Source organism: Anomaloglossus baeobatrachus, chromosome 2, assembly GCF_048569485.1.
Source record: "Anomaloglossus baeobatrachus isolate aAnoBae1 chromosome 2, aAnoBae1.hap1, whole genome shotgun sequence".
Taxonomy (NCBI): Eukaryota; Metazoa; Chordata; class Amphibia; order Anura; family Aromobatidae; genus Anomaloglossus; species Anomaloglossus baeobatrachus.
The window spans coordinates 486,112,684-486,137,661 of record NC_134354.1 but is presented as its reverse complement, the minus strand read 5'-3'; the positions used below and the strand labels follow the sequence as shown (position 1 = coordinate 486,137,661).

Genomic DNA, 24,978 nt, shown 5'->3' with positions numbered 1-24,978 from the left:
TTGCACTAGTGTGACTACACAAAAGTCCAATAGCCACGTTTAGGATGCCACTAGGTACACTGAGTGTTTGCTAGTATAATGGCTTAGTTATGAGTTGGAGTGTGCAACGCAGGCAGACGTGCTGCAAATATCTTTGCACTAGTGGGACTAGACAAAAGTCCAATAGCCACGTTTAGGATGCCACTAGGTACACTGAGTGTTTGCTAGTATAATGGCTTAGTTATAATGAGTTGGAGTGTGCAATGCAGACAGACGTGCTGCAAATGTCTTTGCACTAGTGTGACTAGACAAAAGTCCAATAGCCACGTTTAGGATGCCACTAGGTACACTGAGTGTTTGCTAGTATAATGGCTTAGTTATGAGTTGGAGTGTGCAATGCAGGCAGACGTGCTGCAAATATCTTTGCACTAGTGGGAATAGACAAAAGTCCAATAGCCACGTTTAGGATGCCACTAGGTACACTGAGTGTTTGCTAGTATAATGGCTTAGTTATAATGAGTTGGAGTGTGCAATGCAGACAGACGTGCTGCAAATGTCTTTGCACTAGTGTGACTAGACAAAAGTCCAATAGCCACGTTTAGGATGCCACTAGGTACACTGAGTGTTTGCTAGTATAATGGCTTAGTTATGAGTTGGAGTGTGCAACGCAGGCAGACGTGCTGCAAATATCTTTGCACTAGTGGGACTAGACAAAAGTCCAATAGCCACGTTTAGGATGCCACTAGGTACACTGAGTGTTTGCTAGTATAATGGCTTAGTTATAATGAGTTGGAGTGTGCAATGCAGACAGACGTGCTGCAAATGTCTTTGCACTAGTGTGACTAGACAAAAGTCCAATAGCCACGTTTAGGATGCCACTAGGTACACTGAGTGTTTGCTAGTATAATGGCTTAGTTATGAGTTGGAGTGTGCAATGCAGGCAGACGTGCTGCAAATATCTTTGCACTAGTGGGAATAGACAAAAGTCCAATAGCCACGTTTAGGATGCCACTAGGTACACTGAGTGTTTGCTAGTATAATGGCTTAGTTATAATGAGTTGGAGTGTGCAATGCAGACAGACGTGCTGCAAATGTCTTTGCACTAGTGTGACTAGACAAAAGTCCAATAGCCACGTTTAGGATGCCACTAGGTACACTGAGTGTTTGCTAGTATAATGGCTTAGTTATAATGAGTTGGAGTGTGCAATGCAGACAGACGTGCTGCAAATGTCTTTGCACTAGTGTGACTAGACAAAAGTCCAATAGCCACGTTTAGGATGCCACTAGGTACACTGAGTGTTTGCTAGTATAATGGCTTAGTTATGAGTTGGAGTGTGCAATGCAGGCAGACGTGCTGCAAATATCTTTGCACTAGTGGGACTAGACAAAAGTCCAATAGCCACGTTTAGGATGCCACTAGGTACACTGAGTGTTTGCTAGTATGATGGCTTAGTTATAATGAGTTGGAGTGTGCAATGCAGACAGACGTGCTGCAAATGTCTTTGCACTAGTGTGACTAGACAAAAGTACAAAAGCCACGTTTAGGATGCCACTAGGTACACTGAGTGTTTGCTAGTATTATGGCTTAGTTATAATGAGTTGGAGTGTGCAATGCAGGCAGACGTGCTGCAAATGTCTTTGCCCTAGTGTGACTAGACAAAAGTCCAATAGCCACGTTTAGGATGCCACTAGGTACACTGAGTGTTTGGTAGTATAATGGCTTAGTTATGAGTTGGAGTGTGCAACGCAGGCAGACGTGCTGCAAATATCTTTGCACTAGTGGGACTAGACAAAAGTCCAATAGCCACGTTTAGGATGCCACTAGGTACACTGAGTGTTTGCTAGTATAATGGCTTAGTTATAATGAGTTGGAGTGTGCAATGCAGACAGACGTGCTGCAAATGTCTTTGCACTAGTGTGACTAGACAAAAGTCCAATAGCCACGTTTAGGATGCCACTAGGTACACTGAGTGTTTGCTAGTATAATGGCTTAGTTATGAGTTGAAGTGTGCAATGCAGGCAGACGTGCTGCAAATATCTTTGCACTAGTGGGACTAGACAAAAGTCCAATAGCCACGTTTAGGATGCCACTAGGTACACTGAGTGTTTGCTAGTATAATGGCTTAGTTATAATGAGTTGGAGTGTGCAATGCAGACAGACGTGCTGCAAATGTCTTTGCACTAGTGTGACTAGACAAAAGTCCAATAGCCACGTTTAGGATGCCACTAGGTACACTGAGTGTTTGCTAGTATAATGGCTTAGTTATAATGAGTTGGAGTGTGCAATGCAGACAGACGTGCTGCAAATATCTTTGCACTAGTGTGACTAGACAAAAGTCCAATAGCCACGTTTAGGATGCCACTAGGTACACTGAGTGTTTGCTAGTATAATGGCTTAGTTATGAGTTGGAGTGTGCAATGCAGGCAGACGTGTTGCAAATATCTTTGCACTAGTGGTACTAGACAAAAGTCCAATAGCCACGTTTAGGATGCCACTAGGTACACTGAGTGTTTGCTAGTATTATGGCTTAGTTATAATGAGTTGGAATGTGCATTGCAGGCAGACGTGCTGCAAATGTCTTTGCACTAGTGTGACTAGACAAAAGTCCAATAGCCATGTTTAGGATGCCACTTGGTACACTGAGTGTTTGCTAGTATAATGGCTTAGTTATAATGAGTTGGAGTGTGCAATGCAGGCAGACGTGCTGCAAATATCTTTGCACTAGTGGGACTAGACAAAAGTCCAAAAGCCACGTTTAGGATGCCACTAGGTACACTGAGTGTTTGCTAGTATAATGGCTTAGTTATAATGAGTTGGAGTGTGCAATGCAGGCAGACGTGCTGCAAATGTCTTTGCACTAGTGGGACTAGACAAAAGTCCAATAGCCATGTTTAGGATGCCACTAGGTACACTGAGTGTTTGCTAGTATAATGGCTTAGTTATAATGAGTTGGAGTGTGCAATGCAGGCAGACGTGCTGCAAATATCTTTGCACTAGTGGGACTAGACAAAAGTCCAATAGCCACGTTTAGGATGCCACTAGGTACACTGAGTGTTTGCTAGTATAATGGCTTAGTTATAATGAGTTGGAGTGTGCAGAGGACAGGAGGGTACAGTGGCAGGTTTGTGGGGCTCTGGGTAGAGGAAAGGAAGCCTGCCTTTCTATTCCTTCCTAATGGGGAAATGCAGCGACGAAATCCCTGACCTTAGCTACACAGACGCTGTCTCTGTTTTCAGGACCTGTCACCTATGGCTCTGACCCTGCCGGTACGAGCCCTTAAAAGGACTTATAGAAAGTGCTATCCCTAAGCTGTCTAGCGCTGTGTATGAAGCGCATACAGCAGTATCAGCGATAGGACAAAGGACGGAGCTGCGCCAGTGATGTCTGACACCTAGGACGCAGAAGGCAGATAATGGCGTGCTGGAGGAAAATGTCTGGTTTTATAATGCAGGGACATGTGACATGGACATCCTATCACACATGCCGTTGCTTCTCTGGCTAAAAGTCCACTTAGCTGTGTGTGTGTCTGGGATTGGCTGACATGCTGGCCCGCCCCACAAGACGCGCGCGCTTAGGGAAGGAAGACAAGGAAAAAAAAAAAAATGGCGATCGCCATTATACAAACAGCAGTGATCTGAAGGCGCTGTTCACGCACACTATACACTGAAATGTCATAATAGTGTGAGTCACAGAGTGACTTACACTATTACAGCGGAAAGCCAGCTAGGAATTAGCTGTTTTTTTGCTGCTAGAACCATTATCGAACGTTTCTAGAACTATCAAGCTTTTGCAAAAAGCTCGAGTTCTAGTTCGATCTAGAACAGGCCCCAAAATCACTCGAGCCTAGAACTGGAGATCCCCGAACCTAGAACCGCAATCAACTCTAGTTTTAAGGAATTCTGTAGAGTTAGTGACTTGTGCCAGTATGCTATTACTGGTTGTGTCATCATAGGCAAAGGTATCAAATGACATGAGTGGGCTGGTGCAATCACCAAGACAGATATATCAGTTTATAGTATATGGTGTGCACTCTGCCCGAATAGGGAGGAGAGATTGTGGTGCCAGTGAGGGGACCGAGGTCCAGACTATAGTATATATAAGACACTGTACTCTCATAGAAATGAAAAAATATCAACAAATTCGTTTTTGTGCCAAAAAATTATTTATATTTTATTATTAGTAGACAGACTGAGTGAAAGGGGGACATTTCGGCCCATACATAGGCCTTCTTCACGCCAATTTACACTAGAGAGAGGTGAAAATAAACAAAAATCAATATTTTACATTATGATACAATATCAACATATATACAGGAAACATATATATAAATATAAAACACTTGTTTTTTTTAGATGTCTTTTCTTTGGTTGAAACTTGAAACTTCCTCTAGTGATCATCATACGTCGTACTAGAGCTTCAGTTTATTATAAAACCTCCACTCAATTAATTGCAATATTCATGGTTATTACAGGTATACAACTGTGCTACCGAGCAACAATATCTTTCCTGCTCTTCAGACCTATGTAGATTTTGAGAGGTATTGAAGATTTTCAAGAGTAAAACTCATTCCAGGAGTGGGGTTCGAACCCACACAGATACATATTCATTGGATCTTAAGTCCAACGCCTTAACCACTCGGCTATCCTGGTGGTTGTGTGTCAGCCTTTAGATTGTAACTGGAGCTGATGATTGATAAAAATAGTGCAATCATTAAATTTGCACTAACAGATCGCTTTATTTTATAAGGTGACTTATCAAGACCTGTACACCCGCCACCAATGTAGACCATACTCTTCACTTGAAATTTCATACTCCAACTTTAACTTTCTTCTGTATATTGGCTTTCATTTTTGCTCTATGTTTAGAAAGATGACCAAAACTGATCATTGGAATAAAATGTTACCTGGATTTATGAACAACGCTAAGTTAATGTCAATGACAAGTTCGTCACTTCACTATACCCCATGATTTCCTAAGCAGATTTAACATTTCATCACTACCCATGCACCCTGTCCTTTTCCTTTTTTGATCTATCCTTTCTAGAAGACCATATTTTATACAAATTTCTTTTATCATACTTCTGATATATTTGCACTATCAGATAGCTTTATATTATAAGGTGACTTATCAAGAGCTATAGACCGGCCACCAATGTAGACCATACTCTTCACTGGAAATTTCATACTCCAACTTTATCTTTTCCTTGTTTATTGGCTTTCATTTTTGCTCTATGTTTAGAAAGATGACCAAAACTAATCATTGGAATAAAATGTTACCTGGATTTAACAACAACGCTAAGTTAAAAAAAATCGAGTTTCTTAATACAAATTAATCTTTCCACATAATGTCAATGACAAGTTCGTCACTTCACTATACCCCATGATTTCCTAAGCAGATTTAACATTTCATCACTACCCATGCACCCTGTCATTTTCCTTTTTTGATCTAACCTTTCTAGAAGACCATATTTTATACAAAGTTCTTTTATCATACTTCTGATTCGCTCATATCATTTTGACATTATGTGCTTTAAAACTTCTTTTGGAGCTGCAGTATGATTGTTTACCTCAATAAATGAACTACATCTTTTTCCCAAAACATTTCACATTTGTGTTTTTTTAGATGTTTTTTCTTTGGTTGAAATTTGCTCTAGTGATCATCCTACGTCGTACTAGAACTTCAGTTTATTATAAAACGTCCACTCAATTAATTATAATATTCATGGTTATTACAGGTATACAACTGTGCTACTGAGCAACAATATCTTTCTTGCTGTTCAGACCTATGTAGATTTTGAAATGCCTTGAAGATTTTCAAGAGTAAAATTCATACAAGGAGTGGGGTTCGAACCCACGCGGATACATATCCATTGGATCTTAAGTCTAACGCCTTAACCACTCGGACATCCTGGTGGTTGTGTGCCAGCCTTTAGATTGTAACTGGAGCTGATTATTGATAAAAATAGTGCAATCATTAAATTTGCACTAACAGATAGCTTTATTTTATAAGGCAACTTATCAAGAGCTGAAGACCAGCCACCAATGTAGACCATACTCTTCACTGGAAATTTCATACTCCATCTTTAACTTTCCTCTGTATATTGGCTTTCATTTTTGCTCTATGTTTAGAAAGATGACCAAAACTGATCATTGGAATAAAATGTTACCTGGATTTATCAACAACGCTAAGTTAAAAAAATCGAGTTTCTTAATACAAAATAATCTTTCCACATAATGTCAATGACAAGTTCGTCACTTCACTATACCCCATGATTTCCTAAGCAGATTTAACATTTCATCACTTCCTATGCACCCTGTCCTTTTCCTTTTTTGATCTAACCTTCCTAAAAGACCATATTTTATACAAATTTCTTTTATCATACTTCTGATAAATTTGCACTATCAGATAGCTTTACATTATAAGGTGACTTATCAAGAGCTGTAGACCGGCCACCAATGTAGACCATACTCTTCACTGGAAATTTCATACTCCAACTTTAACTTTCCTCTGTATATTGGCTTTCATTTTTCCTCTATGTTTAGAAAGATGACCAAAACTGATCATTGGAATAAAATGTTACCTGGATTTATCAACAACGCTAAGTTAAAAAAATCGAGTTTCTTAATACAAATTAATCTTTCCACATAATGTCAATGACATTTTTTGATCTAACCTTTCTGGAAGACAATATTTTATACAAATTTCTTTTATCATACTTCTGATACGCTCTTATTATTTTGACATCTTGTGCTTTAAAACTTCTTTTGAAGCTACAGTATGATTGTTTACCTCAATAAATCAACTACATCTTTTTCCCAAAACATTCCACATTTGTTTTTTTTAGATGTCTTTTCTTTGGTTGAAACTTGAAACTTCCTCAAGTGATCATCATACGTTGTACTAGAGCTTCAGTTTATTATAAAACCTCCACTCAATTAATTGCAATATTCATGGTTATTACAGGTATACAACTGTGCTACCGAGCAACAATAGCTTTCCTGCTGTTCAGACCTATGTAGATTTTGAGATGCCTTGAAGATTTTTAAGAATAAAACTCATACCAGGAGTGGGGTTCGAACCCACGTGGATACATATCCATTGGATCTTAAGTCCAACGCCTTAACCACTCGGCCATCCTGGTGGTTGTCTGTCAGCCTTTAGATTGTAACTGGAGCTGATGATTGATAAAAATAGTGCAGTCATTAAATTTGCACAAACAGATAGCTTTATTTTATAAGGTGACTTATCAAGAGCTGTAGACCGGCCACCAATGTAGACCATACTCTTCACTGGAAATTTCATACTCCAACTTTAACTTTCCTCTGTATAAAGGCTTTCATTTTTGCTCTATGTTTAGAAAGATGACCAAAACTGAACATTGGAATAAAATGTTACCTGGATTTATCAACAACGCTAAGTTAAAAAAATCAAGTTTCCTAATACAAATTAATCTTTCCACATAATGTCAATGACAAGTTCGTCACTTCACTATACCCCATGTTTTCCTAAGCAGATTTAACATTTCATCACTACCTATGCACCCTGTCCTTTTCCTTTTTTGATCTAACCTTTCTAGAAGACCATATTTTATACAAATTTCTTTTATCATACTTCTGATTCGCTCATATTATTTTGACATCATGTGCTTTAAAACTTCTTTTGGAGCTTCAGTACGATTGTTTACCTTAATAAATCAACTACATCTTTTTCCCAAAACATTCCACATTTGTTTTTTTAGATGTCTTTTCTTTGGGTGAAACTTGAAACTTCCTCTAGTGATCATCATATGTCGTACTAGAGCTTCAGTTTATTATAAAACCTCCACTCAATTAATTGCAATATTCATGGTTATTAAAGGTATACAACTGTGCTACCGAGCAACAATATCTTTCCTGCTGTTCAGACCTATGTAGATTTTGAGATGCCTTGAAGATTTTCAAGAGAAAAACTCATACCAGGAGTTGGTTTCGAACCCACACGGTTACATATCCATTGGATCTTAAGTCCAACGCCTTAACCACTCGGCCATCCTGGTGGTTGTGTGTCAGCCTTTAGATTGTAACTGGAGCTGATAAATGATAAAAATAGTGCAATCATTTAATTTGCACTAACAGATAGCTTTATTTTATAAGGTGACTTATCAAGAGCTGTAGACCGGCCACCAATGTAGACCATACTCTTCACTGGAAATTTCATACTCCAACTTTAACTTTCCTCTGTATATTGGCTTTCATTTTTCCTCTATGTTTAGAAAGATGACCAAAACTGATCATTGGAATAAAATGTTACCTGGATTTATCAACAACGCTAAGTTAAAAAAATCGAGTTTCTTAATACAAATTTATCTTTCCACATAATGTCAATGACAAGTTCGTCACTTCACTATACCCCATGTTTTCCTAAGCAGATTTAACATTTCATCACTACCTATGCACCCTGTCTTTTTCCTTTTTTGATCTAACCTTTCTAGAAGACCATATTTTATACAAATTTCTTTTATCATAGTTCTGATAAATTTGCACTATCAGATAGCTTTACATTATAAGGTGACTTATCAAGAGCTGTAGACTGGCCACCAATGTAGACCATACTCTTCACTGGAAATTTCATACTCCAACTTTAACTTTCCTCTGTATAAAGGCTTTCATTTTTGCTCTATGTTTAGAAAGATGACCAAAACTGAACATTGGAATAAAATGTTACCTGGATTTATCAACAACGCTAAGTTAAAAAAATCAAGTTTCCTAATACAAATTAATCTTTCCACATAATGTCAATGACAAGTTCGTCACTTCACTATACCCCATGTTTTCCTAAGCAGATTTAACATTTCATCACTACCTATGCACCCTGTCCTTTTCCTTTTTTGATCTAACCTTTCTAGAAGACCATATTTTATACAAATTTCTTTTATCATACTTCTGATTCGCTCATATTATTTTGACATCATGTGCTTTAAAACTTCTTTTGGAGGTTCAGTATGATTGTTTACCTTAATAAATCAACTACATCTTTTTCCCAAAACATTCCACATTTGTTTTTTTAGATGTCTTTTCTTTGGTTGAAACTTGAAACTTCCTCTAGTGATCATCATATGTCGTATTAGAGCTTCAGTTTATTATAAAACCTCCACTCAATTAATTGCAATATTCATGGTTATTACAGGTATACAACTGTGCTACCGAGCAACAATATCTTTCCTGCTGTTCAGACCTATGTAGATTTTGAGATGCATTAAAGATTTTCAAGAGAAAAACTCATACCAGGAGTGGGTTTCGAACCCACACGGATACATATCCATTGGATCTTAAGTCCAACGCCTTAACCACTCGGACATCCTGGTGGTTGTGTGCCAGCCTTTAGATTGTAACTGGAGCTGATTATTGATAAAAATAGTGCAATCATTAAATTTGCACTAACAGATAGCTTTATTTTATAAGGCAACTTATCAAGAGCTGAAGACCGGCCACCAATGTAGACCATACTCTTCACTGGAAATTTCATACTCCAACTTTATCTTTTCCTTGTATATTGGCTTTCATTTTTGCTCTATGTTTAGAAAGATGACCAAAACTGATCATTGGAATAAAATGTTACCTGGATTTATCAACAACGCTAAGTTAAAAAAATCGAGTTTCTTAATACAAAATAATCTTTCCACATAATGTCAATGACAAGTTCGTCACTTCACTATACCCCATGATTTCCTAAGCAGATTTAACATTTCATCACTTCCTATGCACCCTGTCCTTTTCCTTTTTTGATCTAACCTTCCTAAAAGACCATATTTTATACAAATTTCTTTTATCATACTTCTGATAAATTTGCACTATCAGATAGCTTTACATTATAAGGTGACTTATCAAGAGCTGTAGACCGGCCACCAATGTAGACCATACTCTTCACTGGAAATTTCATACTCCAACTTTAACTTTCCTCTGTATATTGGCTTTCATTTTTCCTCTATGTTTAGAAAGATGACCAAAACTGATCATTGGAATAAAATGTTACCTGGATTTATCAACAACGCTAAGTTAAAAAAATCGAGTTTCTTAATACAAATTAATCTTTCCACATAATGTCAATGACATTTTTTGATCTAACCTTTCTGGAAGACAATATTTTATACAAATTTCTTTTATCATACTTCTGATACGCTCTTATTATTTTGACATCTTGTGCTTTAAAACTTCTTTTGAAGCTACAGTATGATTGTTTACCTCAATAAATCAACTACATCTTTTTCCCAAAACATTCCACATTTGTTTTTTTTAGATGTCTTTTCTTTGGTTGAAACTTGAAACTTCCTCAAGTGATCATCATACGTTGTACTAGAGCTTCAGTTTATTATAAAACCTCCACTCAATTAATTGCAATATTCATGGTTATTACAGGTATACAACTGTGCTACCGAGCAACAATATCTTTCCTGCTGTTCAGACCTATGTAGATTTTGAGATGCCTTGAAGATTTTTAAGAATAAAACTCATACCAGGAGTGGGGTTCGAACCCACGTGGATACATATCCATTGGATCTTAAGTCCAACGCCTTAACCACTCGGCCATCCTGGTGGTTGTCTGTCAGCCTTTAGATTGTAACTGGAGCTGATGATTGATAAAAATAGTGCAGTCATTAAATTTGCACAAACAGATAGCTTTATTTTATAAGGTGACTTATCAAGAGCTGTAGACCGGCCACCAATGTAGACCATACTCTTCACTGGAAATTTCATACTCCAACTTTAACTTTCCTCTGTATAAAGGCTTTCATTTTTGCTCTATGTTTAGAAAGATGACCAAAACTGAACATTGGAATAAAATGTTACCTGGATTTATCAACAACGCTAAGTTAAAAAAATCAAGTTTCCTAATACAAATTAATCTTTCCACATAATGTCAATGACAAGTTCGTCACTTCACTATACCCCATGTTTTCCTAAGCAGATTTAACATTTCATCACTACCTATGCACCCTGTCCTTTTCCTTTTTTGATCTAACCTTTCTAGAAGACCATATTTTATACAAATTTCTTTTATCATACTTCTGATTCGCTCATATTATTTTGACATCATGTGCTTTAAAACTTCTTTTGGAGCTTCAGTACGATTGTTTACCTTAATAAATCAACTACATCTTTTTCCCAAAACATTCCACATTTGTTTTTTTAGATGTCTTTTCTTTGGTTGAAACTTGAAACTTCCTCTAGTGATCATCATATGTCGTACTAGAGCTTCAGTTTATTATAAAACCTCCACTCAATTAATTGCAATATTCATGGTTATTACAGGTATACAACTGTGCTACCGAGCAACAATATCTTTCCTGCTGTTCAGACCTATGTAGATTTTGAGATGACTTGAAGATTTTCAAGAGTAAAACTCATACCAGGAGTGGGGTTCGAACCCACGCAGATGAATATCCATTGGATCTTAAGTCCAACGCCTTAACGACTCGGCCATCCTGGTGGTTGTGTGTCAGCCTTTAGATTGTAACTGGAGCTGATAAATGATAAAAATAGTGCAATCATTAAATTTGCACTAACAGATAGCTTTATTTTATAAGGTGACTTATCAAGAGCTGTAGACCGGCCACCAATGTAGACCATACTCTTCACTGGAAATTTCATACTCCAACTTTAACTTTCCTCTGTATATTGGCTTTCATTTTTCCTCTATGTTTAGAAAGATGACCAAAACTGATCATTGGAATAAAATGTTACCTGGATTTATCAACAACGCTAAGTTAAAAAAATCGAGTTTCGTAATACAAATTTATCTTTCCACATAATATCAATGACAAGTTCGTCACTTCACTATACCGCATGTTTTCCTAAGCAGATTTAACATTTCATCACTACCTATGCACCCTGTCCTTTTCCTTTTTTGATCTAACCTTTCTAGAAGACCATATTTTATACAAATTTCTTTTATCATACTTCTGATAAATTTGCACTATCAGATAGCTTTACATTATAAGGTGACTTATCAAGAGCTGTAGACCGGCCACCAATGTAGACCATACTCTTGACTGGAAATTTCATACTCCAACTTTAACTTTCCTCTGTATATTGGCTTTCATTTTTGCTCTATGTTTAGAAAGATGACCAAAACTGATCATTGGAATAAAATGTTACCTGGATTTATCAACAACGCTAAGTTAAAAAAATCGAGTTTCTTAATACAAATTAATCTTTCCACATAATGTCAATGACATTTTTTGATCTAACCTTTCTGGAAGACCATATTTTATACAAATTTCTTTTATCATACTTCTGATTCGCTTTTATTATTTTGACATCTTGTGCTTTAAAACTTCTTTTGAAGCTACAGTATGATTGTTTACCTCAATAAATCAACTACATCTTTTTCCCAAAACATTCCACATTTGTTTTTTTTAGATGTCTTTTCTTTGGTTGAAACTTGAAACTTCCTCTAGTGATCATCATACGTTGTACTAGAGCTTCAGTTTATTATAAAACCTCCACTCAATTAATTGCAATATTCATGGTTATTACAGGTATACAACTGTGCTACCGAGCAACAATATTTTTCCTGATGTTCATACCTATGTAGATTTTGAGATGACTTGAAGATTTTCAAGAGTAAAACTCATACCAGGAGTGGGGTTCGAACCCACGCAGATGAATATCCATTGGATCTTAAGTCCAACGCCTTAACGACTCGGCCATCCTGGTGGTTGTGTGTCAGCCTTTAGATTGTAACTGGAGGTGATAAATGATAAAAATAGTGCAATCATTAAATTTGCACTAACAGATAGCTTTATTTTATAAGGTGACTTATCAAGAGCTGTAGACCGGCCACCAATGTAGACCATACTCTTCACTGGAAATTTCATACTCCAACGTTAACTTTCCTCTGTATAATGGCTTTCATTTTTTCTCTATGTTTAGAAAGATGACCAAAACTGATCATTGGAATAAAATGTTACCTGGATTTATCAACAACGCTAAGTTAAAAAAATCGAGTTTCTTAATACAAATTTATCTTTCCACATAATATCAATGACAAGTTCGTCACTTCACTATACCGCATGTTTTCCTAAGCAGATTTAACATTTCATCACTACCTATGCACCCTGTCCTTTTCCTTTTTTGATCTAACCTTTCTAAAAGACCATATTTTATACAAATTTCTTTTATCATACTTCTGATAAATTTGCACTAACAGATAGCTTTATTTTATAAGGTGACTTATCAAGAGCTGTAGACCGGCCACCAATGTAGACCATACTCTTCACTGGAAATTTCATACTCCAACTTTAACTTTCCTCTGTATAAAGGCTTTCATTTTTGCTCTATGTTTAGAAAGATGACCAAAACTGAACATTGGAATAAAATGTTACCTGGATTTATCAACAACGCTAAGTTAAAAAAATCAAGTTTCCTAATACAAATTAATCTTTCCACATAATGTCAATGACAAGTTCGTCACTTCACTATACCCCATGTTTTCCTAAGCAGATTTAACATTTCATCACTACCTATGCACCCTGTCCTTTTCCTTTTTTGATCTAACCTTTCTAGAAGACCATATTTTATACAAATTTCTTTTATCATACTTCTGATTCGCTCATATTATTTTGACATCATGTGCTTTAAAACTTCTTTTGGAGCTTCAGTACGATTGTTTACATTAATAAATCAACTACATCTTTTTCCCAAAACATTCCACATTTGTTTTTTTAGATGTCTTTTCTTTGGTTGAAACTTGAAACTTCCTCTAGTGATCATCATATGTCGTACTAGAGCTTCAGTTTATTATAAAACCTCCACTCAATTAATTGCAATATTCATGGTTATTACAGGTATACAACTGTGCTACCTAGCAACAATATCTTTCCTGCTGTTCAGACCAATGTAGATTTTGAGATGCCTTGAAGATTTTCAAGAGAAAAACTCATACCAGGAGTTGGTTTCGAACCCACACAGTTACATATCCATTGGATCTTAAGTCCAACACCTTAACCACTCGGCCATCCTGGTGGTTGTGTGTCAGCCTTTAGATTGTAACTGGAGCTGATAAATGATAAATATAGTGCAATCATTAAATTTGCACTAACAGATAGCTTTATTTTATAAGGTGACTTATCAAGAGCTGTAGACCGGCCACCAATGTAGACCATACTCTTCACTGGAAATTTCATACTCCAACTTTAACTTTCCTCTGTATATTGGCTTTCATTTTTCCTCTATGTTTAGAAAGATGACCAAAACTGATCATTGGAATAAAATGTTACCTGGATTTATCAACAACGCTAAGTTAAAAAAATCGAGTTTCTTAATACAAATTTATCTTTCCACATAATGTCAATGACAAGTTCATCACTTCACTATACCCCATGTTTTCCTAAGCAGATTTAACATTTCATCACTACCTATGCACTCTGTCTTTTTCCTTTTTTGATCTAACCTTTCTAGAAGACCATATTTTATACAAATTTCTTTTATCATACTTCTGATAAATTTGCACTATCAGATAGCTTTATATTATAAGGTGACTTATCAAGAGCTGTAGACCGGCCACCAATGTAGACCATACTCTTCACTGGAAATTTCATACTCCAACTTTATCTTTTCCTTGTATATTGGCTTTCATTTTTGCTCTATGTTTAGAAAGATGACCAAAACTGATCATTGGAATAAAATGTTACCTGGATTTAACAACAACGCTAAGTTAAAAAAATCGAGTTTCTTAATACAAATTAATCTTTCCACATAATGTCAATGACAAGTTCGTCACTTCACTATACCCCATGATTTCCTAAGCAGATTTAACATTTCATCACTTCCTATGCACCCTGTCCTTTTCCTTTTTTGATCTAACCTTCCTAAAAGACCATATTTTATACAAATTTCTTTTATCATACTTCTGATAAATTTGCACTATCAGATAGCTTTATATTATAAGGTGACTTATCAAGAGCTGTAGACCGGCCACCAATGTAGACCATACTCTTCACTGGAAATTTCATACTCCAACTTTATCTTTTCCTTGTATATTGGCTTTCATTTTTCCTCTATGTTTAGAAAGATGACCAAAACTGATCATTGGAATAAAATGTTACCTGGATTTAACAACAACGCTAAGTTAAAAAAATCGAGTTTCTTAATACAAATTAATCTTTCCACATAATGTCAATGACAAGTTCGTCACTTCACTATACCCCATGATTTCCTAAGCAGATTTAACATTTCATCACTTCCTATGCACCCTGTCCTTTTCCTTTTTTGATCTAACCTTCCTTAAAGACCATATTTTATACAAATTTCTTTTATCATACTTCTGATAAATTTGCACTATCAGATAGCTTTATATTATAAGGTGACTTATCAAGAGCTGTAGACCGGCCACCAATGTAGACCATACTCTTCATTGGAAATTTCATACTCCAACTTTAACTTTCCTCTGTATATTGGCTTTCATTTTTGCTCTATGTTTAGAAAGATGACCAAAACTGATCATTGGAATAAAATGTTACCTGGATTTATCAACAACGCTAAGTTAAAAAAATCGAGTTTCTTAATACAAATTAATCTTTCCACATAATGTCAATGACATTTTTTGATCTAACCTTTCTGGAAGACCATATTTTATACAAATTTCTTTTATCATACTTCTGATTCGCTCTTATTATTTTGACATCTTGTGCTTTAAAACTTCTTTTGAAGCTACAGTATGATTGTTTACCTCAATAAATCAACTACATCTTTTTCCCAAAACATTCCACATTTGTTTTTTTCAGATGTCTTTTCTTTGGTTGAAACTTGAAACTTCCTCTAGTGATCATCATACGTCGTACTAGAGCTTCAGTTTATTATAAAACCTCCACTCAATTAATTGCAATATTCATGGTTATTACAGGTATACAACTGTGCTACCGAGCAACAATATCTTTCCTGATGTTCATACCTATGTAGATTTTGAGATGACTTGAAGATTTTCAAGAGTAAAACTCATACCAGGAGTGGGGTTCGAACCCACGCAGATGAATATCCATTGGATCTTAAGTCCAACGCCTTAACGACTCAGCCATCCTGGTGGTTGTGTGTGAGCCTTTAGATTGTAACTGGAGCTGATAAATGATAAAAATAGTGCAATCATTAAATTTGCACTAACAGATAGCTTTATTTTATAAGGTGACTTATCAAGAGCTGTAGACCGGCCACCAATGTAGACCATACTCTTCACTGGAAATTTCATACTCCAACGTTAACTTTCCTCTGTATATTGGCTTTCATTTTTTCTCTATGTTTAGAAAGATGACCAAAACTGATCATTGGAATAAAATGTTACCTGGATTTATCAACAACGCTAAGTTAAAAAAATCGAGTTTCTTAATACAAATTTATCTTTCCACATAATGTCAATGACAAGTTCGTCACTTCACTATACCGCATGTTTTCCTAAGCAAATTTAACATTTCATCACTACCTATGCACCCTGTCCTTTTCCTTTTTTGATCTAACCTTTCTAGAAGACCATATTTTATACAAATTTCTTTTATCATACTTCTGATAAATTTGCACTATCAGATAGCTTTATATTATAACGTGACTTATCAAGAGCTGTAGACCGGCCACCAATGTAGACCATACTCTTCACTGGAAATTTCATACTCCAACTTTAACTTTCCTCTGTATATTGGCTTTCATTTTTGCTCTATGTTTAGAAAGATGACCAAAACTGATCATTGGAATAAAATGTTACCTGGATTTATCAACAACGCTAAGTTAAAAAAATCGAGTTTCTTAATACAAATTAATCTTTCCACATAATGCCAATGACATTTTTTGATCTAACCTTTCTGGAAGACCATATTTTATACAAATTTCTTTTATCATACTTCTGATTCGCTCTTATTATTTTGACATCTTGTGCTTTAAAACTTCTTTTGAAGCTACAGTATGATTGTTTACCTCAATAAATCAACTACATCTTTTTCCCAAAACATTCCACATTTGTTTTTTTCAGATGTCTTTTCTTTGGTTGAAACTTGAAACTTCCTCTAGTGATCATCATACGTCGTACTAGAGCTTCAGTTTATTATAAAACCTCCACTCAATTAATTGCAATATTCATGGTCATTACAGGTATACAACTGTGCTACCGAGCAACAATATCTTTCCTGATGTTCATACCTATGTAGATTTTGAGATGACTTGAAGATTTTCAAGAGTAAAACTCATACCAGGAGAGGGGTTTGAACCCACGCAGATGAATATCCATTGGATCTTAAGTCCAACGCCTTAACCACTCGGCCATCCTGGTGGTTGTGTGTCAGCCTTTAGATTGTAACTGGAGCTGATGATTGAAAAAAATAGTGCAATCATTAAATTTGCACTAACAGATAGCTTTATTTTATAAGGTGACTTATCAAGAGCTGTAGACCGGCCACCAATGTAGACCATACTCTTCACTGGAAATTTCATACTCCAACGTTAACTTTCCTCTGTATATTGGCTTTCATTTTTTCTCTATGTTTAGAAAAATGACCAAAACTGATCATTGGAATAAAATGTTACCTGGATTTATCAACAACGCTAAGTTAAAAAAATCGAGTTTCTTAATACAAATTTATCTTTCCACATAATATCAATGACAAGTTCGTCACTTCACTATACCGCATGTTTTCCTAAGCAGATTTAACATTTCATCACTACCTATGCACCCTGTCCTTTTCCTTTTTTGATCTAACCTTTCTAGAAGACCATATTTTATACAAATTTCTTTTATCATACTTCTGATAAATTTGCACTATCAGATAGCTTTACATTATAAGGTGACTTATCAAGAGCTGTAGACCGGCCACCAATGTAGACCATACTCTTCACTGGAAATTTCATACTCCAACTTTAACTTTCCTCTGTATATTGGCTTTCATTTTTGCTCTATGTTTAGAAAGATGACCAAAACTGATCATTGGAATAAAATGTTACCTGGATTTATCAACAACGCTAAGTTAAAAAAATCGAGTTTCTTAATACAAATTAATCTTTCCACATAATGTCAATGACATTTTTTGATCTAACCTTTCTGGAAGACCATATTTTATACAAATTTCTTTTATCATACTTCTGATTCGCTTTTATTATTTTGACATCTTGTGCTTTAAAACTTCTTTTGAAGCTACAGTATGATTGTTTACCTCAATAAATCAACTACATCTTTTTCCCAAAACATTCCACATTTGTTTTTTTTAGATGTCTTTTCTTTGGTTGAAACTTGAAACTTCCTCTAGTGATCATCATACGTTGTACTAGAGCTTCAGTTTATTATAAAACCTCCACTCAATTAATTGCAATATTCATGGTTATTACAGGTATACAACTGTGCTACCGAGCAACAATATCTTTCCGGCTGTTCAGACCTATGTAGATTTTGAGATGCCTTGAAGATTTTTAAGAGTAAAACTCATACCAGGAGTGGGGTTCGAACCCACGTGGATACATATCCATTGGATCTTAAGTCCAACGCCTTAACCACTCGGCCATCCTGGTGGTTGTGTATCAGCCTTTAGATTGTAACTGGAGCTGATGATTGATAAAAATAGTGCAATCATTAAATTTGCACTAACAGATAGCTTTATTTTATAAGGTGACTTATCAAGAGCTGTAGACCGGCCACCAATGTAGACCATACTCTTCACTGGAAATTTCATACTCCAACTTTAACTTTCCTCTGTATATTGGCTTTCATTTTTGCTCTATGTTTAGAAAGATGACCAAAATTGATCATTGGAATAAAATGTTACCTGGATTTATCAACAACGCTAAGTTAAAAAAATCGAGTTTCTTAATACAAATTAATCTTTCCACTTAATGTCAATGACAAGTTCGTCACTTCACTATACCCCATGATTTCCTAAGCAGATTTAACATTTCATCACTACCCATGCACCCTGTCCTTTTCCTTTTTTGATCTAACCTTTCTAAAAGACCATATTTTATACAAATTTCTTTTATCATACTTCTGATAAATTTGCACTAACAGATAGCTTTATTTTATAAGGTGACTTATCAAGAGCTGTAGACCGGCCACCAATGTAGACCATACTCTTCACTGGAAATTTCATACTCCAACTTTAACTTTCCTCTGTATAAAGGCTTTCATTTTTGCTCTATGTTTAGAAAGATGACCAAAACTGAACATTGGAATAAAATGTTACCTGGATTTATCAACAACGCTAAGTTAAAAAAATCAAGTTTCCTAATACAAATTAATCTTTCCACATAATGTCAATGACAAGTTCGTCACTTCACTTTACCCCATGTTTTCCTAAGCAGATTTAACATTTCATCACTACCTATGCACCCTGTCCTTTTCCTTTTTTGATCTAACCTTTCTAGAAGACCATATTTTATACAAATTTCTTTTATCATACTTCTGATTCGCTCATATTATTTTGACATCATGTGCTTTAAAACTTCTTTTGGAGCTTCAGTACGATTGTTTACATTAATAAATCAACTACATCTTTTTCCCAAAACATTCCACATTTGTTTTTTTAGATGTCTTTTCTTTGGTTGAAACTTGAAACTTCCTCTAGTGATCATCATATGTCGTACTAGAGCTTCAGTTTATTATAAAACCTCCACTCAATTAATTGCAATATTCATGGTTATTACAGGTATACAACTGTGCTACCGAGCAACAATATCTTTCCTGCTGTTCAGACCTATGTAGATTTTGAGATGCCTTGAAGATTTTCAAGAGAAAAACTCATACCAGGAGTTGGTTTCGAACCCACACAGTTACATATCCATTGGATCTTAAGTCCAACACCTTAACCACTCGGCCATCCTGGTGGTTGTGTGTCATTCTTTAGATTGTAACTGGAGCTGATGATTGATAAAAATAGTGCAATCATTAAATTTGCACTAACAGATAGCTTTATTTTTTAAGGTGACTTATCAAGAGCTGTAGACCGGCCACCAATGTAGACCATACTCTTCACTGGAAATTTCATACTCCAACTTTAACTTTCCTCTGTATATTGGCTTTCATTTTTCCTCTATGTTTAGAAAGATGACCAAAACTGATCATTGGAATAAAATGTTACCTGGATTTATCAACAACGCTAAGTTAAAAAAATTGAGTTTCTTAATACAAATTTATCTTTCCACATAATGTCAATGACAAGTTCGTCACTTCACTATACCCCATGTTTTCCTAAGCAGATTTAACATTTCATCACTACCTATGCACTCTGTCTTTTTCCTTTTTTGATCTAACCTTTCTAGAAGACCATATTTTATACAAATTTCTTTTATCATACTGATAAATTTGCACTATCAGATAGCTTTATATTATAAGGTGACTTATCAAGAGCTGTAGACCGGCCACCAATGTAGACCATACTCTTCACTGGAAATTTCATACTCCAACTTTATCTTTTCCTTGTATATTGGCTTTCATTTTTGCTCTATGTTTAGAAAGATGACCAAAACTGATCATTGGAATAAAATGTTACCTGGATTTAACAACAACGCTAAGTTAAAAAAATCGAGTTTCTTAATACAAATTAATCTTTCCACATAATGTCAATGACAAGTTCGTCACTTCACTATACCCCATGATTTCCTAAGCAGATTTAACATTTCATCACTTCCTATGCACCCTGTCCTTTTCCTTTTTTGATCTAACCTTCCTAAAAGACCATATTTTATACAAATTTCTTTTATCATACTTCTGATAAATTTGCACTATCAGATAGCTTTATATTATAAGGTGACTTATCAAGAGCTGTAGACCGGCCACCAATGTAGACCATACTCTTCATTGGAAATTTCATACTCCAACTTTAACTTTCCTCTGTATATTGGCTTTCATTTTTGCTCTATGTTTAGAAAGATGACCAAAACTGATCATTGGAATAAAATGTTACCTGGATTTATCAACAACGCTAAGTTAAAAAAATCGAGTTTCTTAATACAAATTAATCTTTCCACATAATGTCAATGACATTTTTTAAACTAACCTTTCTGGAAGACCATATTTTATACAAATTTCTTTTATCATACTTCTGATTCGCTCTTATTATTTTGACATCTTGTGCTTTAAAACTTCTTTTGAAGCTACAGTATGATTGTTTACCTCAATAAATCAACTACATCTTTTTCCCAAAACATTCCACATTTGTTTTTTTCAGATGTCTTTTCTTTGGTTGAAACTTGAAACTTCCTCTAGTGATCATCATACGTCGTACTAGAGCTTCAGTTTATTATAAAACCTCCACTCAATTAATTGCAATATTCATGGTTATTACAGGTATACAACTGTGCTACCGAGCAACAATATCTTTCCTGATGTTCATACCTATGTAGATTTTGAGATGACTTGAAGATTTTCAAGAGTAAAACTCATACCAGGAGTGGGGTTCGAACCCACGCAGATGAATATCCATTGGATCTTAAGTCCAACACCTTAACGACTCGGCCATCCTGGTGGTTGTGTGTCAGCCTTTAGATTGTAACTGGAGCTGATAAATGATAAAAATAGTGCAATCATTAAATTTGCACTAACAGATAGCTTTATTTTATAAGGTGACTTATCAAGAGCTGTAGACCGGCCACCAATGTAGACCATACTCTTCACTGGAAATTTCATACTCCAACGTTAACTTTCCTCTGTATATTGGCTTTCATTTTTTCTCTATGTTTAGAAAGATGACCAAAACTGATCATTGGAATAAAATGTTACCTGGATTTATCAACAACGCTAAGTTAAAAAAATCGAGTTTCTTAATACAAATTTATCTTTCCACATAATGTCAATGACAAGTTCGTCACTTCACTATACCGCATGTTTTCCTAAGCAGATTTAACATTTCATCACTACCTATGCACCCTGTCCTTTTCCTTTTTTGATCTAACCTTTCTAGAAGACCATATTTTATACAAATTTCTTTTATCATACTTCTGATAAATTTGCACTATCAGATAGCTTTATATTATAACGTGACTTATCAAGAGCTGTAGACCGGCCACCAATGTAGACCATACTCTTCACTGGAAATTTCATACTCCAACTTTAACTTTCCTCTGTATATTGGCTTTCATTTTTGCTCTATGTTTAGAAAGATGACCAAAACTGATCATTGGAATAAAATGTTACCTGGATTTATCAACAACGCTAAGTTAAAAAAATTGAGTTTCTTAATACAAATTAATCTTTCCACATAATGCCAATGACATTTTTTGATCTAACCTTTCTGGAAGACCATATTTTATACAAATTTCTTTTATCATACTTCTGATTCGCTCTTATTATTTTGACATCTTGTGCTTTAAAACATCTTTTGAAGCTACAGTATGATTGTTTACCTCAATAAATCAACTACATCTTTTTCCCAAAACATTCCACATTTGTTTTTTTCAGATGTCTTTTCTTTGGTTGAAACTTGAAACTTCCTCTAGTGATCATCATACGTCGTACTAGAGCTTCAGTTTATTATAAAACCTCCACACAATTAATTGCAATATTCATGGTCATTACAGGTATACAACTGTGCTACCGAGCAACAATATCTTTCCTGATGTTCATACCTATGTAGATTTTGAGATGACTTGAAGATTTTCAAGAGTAAAACTCATACCAGGAGAGGGGTTCGAACCCACGCGGATGAATATCCATTGGATCTTAAGTCCAACGCCTTAACCACTCGGCCATCCTGGTGGTTGTGTGTCAGCCTTTAGATTGTAACTGGAGCTGATGATTGAAAAAAATAGTGCAATCATTAAATTTGCACTAACAGGTAGCTTTATTTTATAAGGTGACTTATCAAGAGCTGTAGACCGGCCACCAATGTAGACCATACTCTTCACTGGAAATTTCATACTCCAACTTTAACTTTCCTCTGTATATTGGCTTTCATTTTTGCTCTATGTTTAGAAAGATGACCAAAACTGATCATTGGAATAAAATGTTACCTGGATTTATCAACAACGCTAAGTTAAAAAAATCGAGTTTCTTAATACAAATTAATCTTTCCACATAATGTCAATGACAAGTTCGTCACTTCACTATACCCCATGTTTTCCTAAGCAGATTTAACATTTCATCACTACCTATGCATCCTGTCCTTTTTCTTTTTTGATCTAACCTTTCTAGAAGACCCTATTTTATACAAATTTCTTTTATCATACTTCTGATTCGCTCATATTATTTTGAAATCATGTGCTTTAAAACTTCTTTTGGAGCTACAGTATGATTGTGTACCTCAATAAATCAACTACATCTTTTTCCCAAAACATTCCACATTTGTTTTTTTCAGATGTCTTTTCTTTGGTTGAAACTTGAAACTTCCTCTAGTGATCATCATACGTCGTACTAGAGCTTCAGTTTATTACAAAACCTCCACTCAATTAATTGCAATATTCATGGTTATTACAGGTATACAACTGTGCTACCGAGCAACAATATCTTTCCTGATGTTCATACCTATGTAGATTTTGAGATGACTTGAAGATTTTCAAGAGTAAAACTCATACCAGGAGTGGGGTTCGAACCCACGCAGATGAATATCCACTGGATCTTAAGTCCAACGCCTTAACGACTCGGCCATCCTGGTGGTTGTGTGTCAACCTTTAGATTGTAACTGGAGCTGATAAATGATAAAAATAGTGCAATCATTAAATTTGCACTAACAGATAGCTTTATTTTATAAGGTGACTTATCAAGAGCTGTAGACCGGCCACCAATGTAGACCATACTCTTCACTGGAAATTTCATACTCCAACGTTAACTTTCCTCTGTATATTGGCTTTCATTTTTTCTCTATGTTTAGAAAGATGACCAAAACTGATCATTGGAATAAAATGTTACCTGGATTTATCAACAACGCTAAGTTAAAAAAATCGAGTTTCTTAATACAAATTTATCTTTCCACATAATGTCAATGACAAGTTTGTCACTTCACTATACCGCATGTTTTCCTAAGCAGATTTAACATTTCATCACTACCTATGCACCCTGTCCTTTTCCTTTTTTGATCTAACCTTTCTAGAAGACCATATTTTATACAAATTTCTTTTATCATACTTTTGATTCGCTCATATTATTTTGACATCATGTGCTTTAAAACTTCTTTTGGAGCTTCAGTACGATTGTTTACATTAATAAATCAACTACATCTTTTTCCCAAAACATTCCACATTTGTTTTTTTAGATGTCTTTTCTTTGGTTGAAACTTGAAACTTCCTCTAGTGATCATCATATGTCGTACTAGAGCTTCAGTTTATTATAAAACCTCCACTCAATTAATTGCAACATTCATAGTTATTACAGGTATACATCTGTGCTACCGAGCAACAATATCTTTCCTGCTGTTCAGACCTATGTAGATTTTGAGATGCCTTGAAGATTTTCAAGAGAAAAACTCATACCAGGAGTTGGTTTCGAACCCACACAGTTACATATCCATTGGATCTTAAGTCCAACACCTTAACCACTCGGCCATCCTGGTGGATGTGTGTCAGCCTTTAGATTGTAACTGGAGCTGATAAATGATAAAAATAGTGCAATCATTAAATTTGCACTAACAGATAGCTTTATTTTATAAGGTGACTTATCAAGAGCTGTAGACCGGCCACCAATGTAGACCATACTCTTCACTGGAAATTTCATACTCCAACTTTAACTTTCCTCTGTATATTGGCTTTCATTTTTCCTCTATGTTTAGAAAGATGACCAAAACTGATCATTGGAATAAAATGTTACCTGGATTTATCAACAACGCTAAGTTAAAAAAATCGAGTTTCTTAATACAAATTTATCTTTCCACATAATGTCAATGACAAGTTTGTCACTTCACTATACCCCATGTTTTCCTAAGCAGATTTAACATTTCATCACTACCTATGCACTCTGTCTTTTTCCTTTTTTGATCTAACCTTTCTAGAAGACCATATTTTATACAAATTTCTTTTATCATACTTCTGATAAATTTGCACTATCAGATAGCTTTATATTATAAGGTG

The 24,978-nt window shown here is 35.2% G+C and overlaps 17 non-coding genes across 17 annotated transcripts; all 17 read right to left on the bottom strand.

Annotated features, from left to right (window-relative positions):
* Window positions 1-4,546: 4,546 nt before the first annotated feature.
* TRNAL-UAA (transfer RNA leucine (anticodon UAA)) lies at window positions 4,547-4,629 on the bottom strand. Its single transcript has one exon. It is a non-coding gene; the product is annotated as a tRNA-Leu (tRNA).
* Window positions 4,630-5,809: 1,180 nt separating this feature from the next.
* Window positions 5,810-5,892, bottom strand: TRNAL-UAA (transfer RNA leucine (anticodon UAA)). The gene has a single exon. It is a non-coding gene; the product is annotated as a tRNA-Leu (tRNA).
* Window positions 5,893-7,038: 1,146 nt separating this feature from the next.
* Window positions 7,039-7,121, bottom strand: TRNAL-UAA (transfer RNA leucine (anticodon UAA)). The gene has a single exon. It is a non-coding gene; the product is annotated as a tRNA-Leu (tRNA).
* Window positions 7,122-7,932: 811 nt separating this feature from the next.
* Window positions 7,933-8,015, bottom strand: TRNAL-UAA (transfer RNA leucine (anticodon UAA)). The gene has a single exon. It is a non-coding gene; the product is annotated as a tRNA-Leu (tRNA).
* A 1,225-nt stretch (window positions 8,016-9,240) lies between these two features.
* On the bottom strand, window positions 9,241-9,323 carry TRNAL-UAA (transfer RNA leucine (anticodon UAA)). Its single transcript has one exon. It is a non-coding gene; the product is annotated as a tRNA-Leu (tRNA).
* Window positions 9,324-10,469: 1,146 nt separating this feature from the next.
* Window positions 10,470-10,552, bottom strand: TRNAL-UAA (transfer RNA leucine (anticodon UAA)). Its single transcript has one exon. It is a non-coding gene; the product is annotated as a tRNA-Leu (tRNA).
* Window positions 10,553-11,363: 811 nt separating this feature from the next.
* On the bottom strand, window positions 11,364-11,446 carry TRNAL-UAA (transfer RNA leucine (anticodon UAA)). The gene has a single exon. It is a non-coding gene; the product is annotated as a tRNA-Leu (tRNA).
* A 1,146-nt stretch (window positions 11,447-12,592) lies between these two features.
* TRNAL-UAA (transfer RNA leucine (anticodon UAA)) lies at window positions 12,593-12,675 on the bottom strand. The gene has a single exon. It is a non-coding gene; the product is annotated as a tRNA-Leu (tRNA).
* Window positions 12,676-13,900: 1,225 nt separating this feature from the next.
* Window positions 13,901-13,983, bottom strand: TRNAL-UAA (transfer RNA leucine (anticodon UAA)). Its single transcript has one exon. It is a non-coding gene; the product is annotated as a tRNA-Leu (tRNA).
* Window positions 13,984-15,957: 1,974 nt separating this feature from the next.
* TRNAL-UAA (transfer RNA leucine (anticodon UAA)) lies at window positions 15,958-16,040 on the bottom strand. Its single transcript has one exon. It is a non-coding gene; the product is annotated as a tRNA-Leu (tRNA).
* A 1,146-nt stretch (window positions 16,041-17,186) lies between these two features.
* Window positions 17,187-17,269, bottom strand: TRNAL-UAA (transfer RNA leucine (anticodon UAA)). Its single transcript has one exon. It is a non-coding gene; the product is annotated as a tRNA-Leu (tRNA).
* A 1,146-nt stretch (window positions 17,270-18,415) lies between these two features.
* Window positions 18,416-18,498, bottom strand: TRNAL-UAA (transfer RNA leucine (anticodon UAA)). Its single transcript has one exon. It is a non-coding gene; the product is annotated as a tRNA-Leu (tRNA).
* Window positions 18,499-19,723: 1,225 nt separating this feature from the next.
* Window positions 19,724-19,806, bottom strand: TRNAL-UAA (transfer RNA leucine (anticodon UAA)). The gene has a single exon. It is a non-coding gene; the product is annotated as a tRNA-Leu (tRNA).
* A 1,557-nt stretch (window positions 19,807-21,363) lies between these two features.
* On the bottom strand, window positions 21,364-21,446 carry TRNAL-UAA (transfer RNA leucine (anticodon UAA)). Its single transcript has one exon. It is a non-coding gene; the product is annotated as a tRNA-Leu (tRNA).
* A 1,146-nt stretch (window positions 21,447-22,592) lies between these two features.
* On the bottom strand, window positions 22,593-22,675 carry TRNAL-UAA (transfer RNA leucine (anticodon UAA)). Its single transcript has one exon. It is a non-coding gene; the product is annotated as a tRNA-Leu (tRNA).
* Window positions 22,676-23,487: 812 nt separating this feature from the next.
* On the bottom strand, window positions 23,488-23,570 carry TRNAL-UAA (transfer RNA leucine (anticodon UAA)). The gene has a single exon. It is a non-coding gene; the product is annotated as a tRNA-Leu (tRNA).
* An 811-nt stretch (window positions 23,571-24,381) lies between these two features.
* On the bottom strand, window positions 24,382-24,464 carry TRNAL-UAA (transfer RNA leucine (anticodon UAA)). Its single transcript has one exon. It is a non-coding gene; the product is annotated as a tRNA-Leu (tRNA).
* Between the last annotated feature and the right edge of the window lie 514 nt (window positions 24,465-24,978).